The 4,481-nt window shown below is 33.7% G+C and overlaps 1 protein-coding gene across 2 annotated transcripts in view; it reads right to left on the reverse strand.

Moving 5' to 3' along the window:
* The window catches only part of LOC108739190 (neuroglobin-like), a 219,567-nt gene that overhangs the window by 150,004 nt on the left and 65,082 nt on the right, over positions 1 to 4,481 (reverse strand). For both annotated transcript variants that reach the window (XM_025973666.1, XM_025973662.1), the window contains exon 2: positions 3,107 to 3,866. The gene's annotated coding sequence lies outside the window, so the exon portion shown is untranslated. The remainder of the gene's footprint in view (positions 1 to 3,106; positions 3,867 to 4,481) is intronic.

Below are 4,481 nucleotides of genomic sequence, written 5' to 3' on the forward strand. Positions count from 1 at the left end.
ATTTGAATACATGCAAATGAAGTCTTTTTTAAAGATTGTTATGTTAAGTATCAATACATTTTATTAAATAATCGTAAATTTGCTTATATTTTTTGAAAACTGTCAACACTCAAAGAATCTACCTCTAAGTAAAGGTGAGGTTTCTTAGCGACGTATATTTCGCGGTTTGTAGAACGGGAAAAGTAGTGGGACACGTAGTACTTAGTGTTTTCCTCGGAAATGTAATTTTATATGTAACGTTACAAACGAAGCGTGCCAATAACCTAAAAGGTGTTAGCAATATTGTTGAAGAAAATTTGGAGGAGATAGATGTACTGATTGTGCTTTATATGGTGAGATTAGAAACCCTACCTGAGCATTGCTTGACATTAGAAACAACGAGGTAGTGTTTACAATAATTATTCATAAGCACCTGTTGACGATGCGAAATTTAAAGCGCGTTTGTAGCATCCGCATCTTCAAACTATTTTTTTAAATTGACAATCAATATCAACCAGATTTCTGACGTAAATCGTAGGACGGGTCATACGCTTCATGTGAAACGGAACATTATCCATTTCTATATGGAATTTTTGGGTTTAATCTTTTGTTTTATTTACATGACGGTTTGATATTAATATTTAAGGTTATATAAAAAGGAAAAGCAAAAATTGTAAAAAGCATCCTCTTACAGCATTATTAAAATTGACTTTTTAATTAAACGTTTAGAGGGTTTTGTTTTTCTCCCTTGACATAATTTTTGAAAACAGCTTGTTTTTGTTGGACATATATATGCAGAGTTGTTGAAATAATCCAGACGTATTGATATTGATTTAAACATTCCAATTCGGTTATTTGGCTCCAAATCTGTTTGGTTTGTTCATCTACATATGTACAACTTGATAACGATCGAAAAGCTACTTTCCATTGTTTACATGAAATACAACCAACAATTAAACGATTACACTATTATGTAGTTTGAATTCCACAAATACAACAAAATATAGTGTTATCGCAATTCAATTATGATGTTTATGTAAAATACTTCATTAATTTATTTGACTGTGGATTTAAGAGATAGGCAAATGCAATTAGTGTGTTTTGTGATAATCACAGTTAATAGCTAATTATTTAATATTTTAATTTTTAAATAATACTACTCTCGAGGTTATAACTCCCAAATGAATAAGTAAATAATCAACAATGATGAGAAAGGAACATCATCTATAAAATAAGCCCACATCCAGTAATAATTTGCATATCAACAGCAAATAATCGTAATATAAACAATATTAAATTACTGTTAACGTAAAGTATCCTGCAGAAATATTAGAGCCTTTGTTTTGATATACGCGTGCTTAATTGCGTCTGATTTCGTTGTTCACATGTGAAACCGATCTTCTGTTCTCTACTTCGTAGAAATATCTACAACTATACCTAATTGTTATAAACATTTACAGTATCTTTTGTAGATATGTTTATGCAAACTGAATAAGTTATTTGGGTTTGTGTGAACATTATAGGACCAGATTTGATAACTACAGGCACGCTTTTTTTGACTTTGACCAACAATGCTCGAGAAAGAACGCGCCAGGACGTTTCTTCACGTTTCAGACGGCACCGACCCAATTACATAAAGTGTGGATCGGCATTCTCACGTCAGCTAACGCGTTGAGCATTGGCAGTATCTGCCACGCATTGACTACCTCTCCACGCGCAGTGTAAATGTCATGTTACACGTCGCGTGGGTTGAGCATTCCACGCGCGTGCCGCCGCCGTGTAAAGAAATCAAAGAAACCGCTAGGACGCGTCTGTTCGCTCTAGACCGCATCGAACCCGTTACATGGAGCGTGGATTGGTAATTAACATGGCCTTATGATGTAAAAATATGTAATCGTACAAGAAACTTCTACAAATAAAACTGCAAATTACATAAATAATTAGTAACTACATGAAACAATCGGATTCTCATTTAAAAATTATAGCATAAACTCCCTATAGCGAATTCCTATTTAACAAAAATCTCCCTAAAACGTAGAAATTATACTTATAATTGACTTTGATTAGTTTACCCTATTACTCATTCGTACCTTAAATTAAGGTGATTATTAATGATTAGCGAGCGTTTAGCCACTATTATTTCAAATCGAAGTAGTTTCCGAAATACTGTAATGGGTAGTCACCGTGAGACACCCTGTAGATATATGTAGTTTATATCTTTCAGCTAATATAATACTATTTATCGTCTACACGACTTTAATTATTACTATTTACCCATCATATCATCCGATTATGTTATCTGTCTCTAATTTTATGATACTGTTATTTTATATATTGATGCGCTTTAGCAAATATGTATTTACCATTAAATAATGATCAAAGTATATATAAATTACAAATATTTTTTTGATTCCTTCGTTCCATAGAAATATTTATATTGTATGTGCATAGATATATTACTATCGATAAAAGTATTTCAAAGTAGTTGTAGCAGATAAATAGTAAAAAGCGAAAAAACTGTTCTAGAAGTAATTTTAAAATATCCTAGTACGCAAAATGAGAGAGGGGCAGACCTTATAGATTTTATATTAAATCTTTCAGCTAAGTCAGTGTTTCCCAACCTTTTTTTCCTTGCGAGAGCCAAAAGAAAGATCCGAAAAAATTTGACGAACCCCCTATGTAGTCGTTAATGACAGGTAAAAAAAGCAATAAAATTTGACAGAATATATACTTTTTCATATTGCATAATAATTGATTATATTAATCGTGAAATAGTTGCACTTAAAAAAAAAGACAATAATCTATCTCAAATCAATTACCAAGTTCAGAAACAAGGTAAAGAAACTCCTTTTGACCAATTGATAAAAACTGAACCGTTCCAAAAATGATAGCGAGAATTTCACATTAAGATTCTTTCTGCTTACAAAATAGCTTTTCAGATAAGTGAGAATTTCGTTTAATTTTTTGAAAAATTTAGAAAAGCATTTATTCTATCCACTTTGCAAATATAAATCTGTTAATAGACTCATTTCGAAATTTTTAAAAATGTATTTGGGCATTTTGTTTTTTCAGTTTATGCAAAAGGATTAAAGGCAATGTAAAACTTGATAAAAGATTATCTGAGTACCTTAAAATATGTCCTGATAACCAACGGAGGCGATAAAATGAATATTATCCAACACTATTAAATCCAGTAAACGGTCTGTCAGATTAAGTTTCACACAGTCACAAAAACTAAAACGATTCAATTCACCACTTTCATTCGTCACAATTCATTAAGTTTTAAGATCGCTATAAACGACCAATATAGTAAGCAACAACAGGCACTACCACACTATTAACCGCTACACGACGCGAATATTGAAGGTGGCGCGAGAAATGACATTTCGACGTTTAGTTTCGACGCCAATATTCCGGTAGCGACAGCACGTATTGTATTGTACGTATAAACAAACGTGTGTACGTGCTGACGACACGACCGACGTTCAGGAAAAGAGTGGAATAACGGAATAACAAGCCGCTGCGTCGCCCTTGCCGCTTTTCGTCGCCCGTCGGCGTCGCCGTCGACTATTTCATAACTGAGTCGGTCCTCCAGCCGGAAAACTGCGCAGAATGGATGGTATTGCCAGCAGCAGGACGTTCGCGTTGGGAAACACGAACATGGCCTTTCTGTTTACCTTTATCTTCTCGCTTTGGCACTTTCGATCCACGATCGAGAGAACCTTTCTCCACAAACACACTGACTTTGGTCTGACGCAAACCCAAACCTAGCGTTAGCGTCACGTTCGCGTTTGTTCGTTACCTACCGCGTTCGGGCTCCTATTGCGTCGCGTCGCCGTCCTATATACTGCTGATGATGGTTTATATCAGTATGTGCACCAATCGACCTGGAAAGAAAATAAATATTTGAATTAATGAGGTGTGAAGGCTTTTTAACTTGATAAACAGAAGAAGTTCCGGCAAAAAACGTCGGAAAACTTCAATATAAAGTGTCCGCTTGATTTACTTATTGAGGTATCAAGGCTTTATCGAAAAAATGACAGTTTTTTTCTTGGAAATGGCTTAAAATGACTCAATTATGAAAAGTTTATATGAAAAAAAACAGGGAAAGGTGTTTTTAAACAAAGACATCTTTCCTAACCTAATTCAACCCTACGTGATTTTGAGGTAACGTAGTAAAGAATTTCTATATATACTTATTTTAGATTAGTTTAGTTCTGTTTAAATTTTCGAATTATAAATATGCGTAGGTATATTTACAAAAAGAATTGTTTAATGCATCTTCTTTGTAAGTTTCTCATAATTGGGGCATTTCATGTTGTCGTGATACGAAAGTTTTACCCTTATTGATTATCAGACATGTAATCTGATAATATCTCCATTCGCCTTGAATTGAAATATCTCTTACTATCAATGAATATAACAGTGAGTAACCTGATTGAAAAACCCCTTTCCTTGGCTTTGTGAGTGGTCAATTAATGTACTACGGAGAATTTCTTTCA

This window comes from Agrilus planipennis, unplaced genomic scaffold (assembly GCF_000699045.2).
Source record: "Agrilus planipennis isolate EAB-ADULT unplaced genomic scaffold, Apla_2.0 scaffold58, whole genome shotgun sequence".
Classification (NCBI taxonomy): Eukaryota; Metazoa; Arthropoda; class Insecta; order Coleoptera; family Buprestidae; genus Agrilus; species Agrilus planipennis.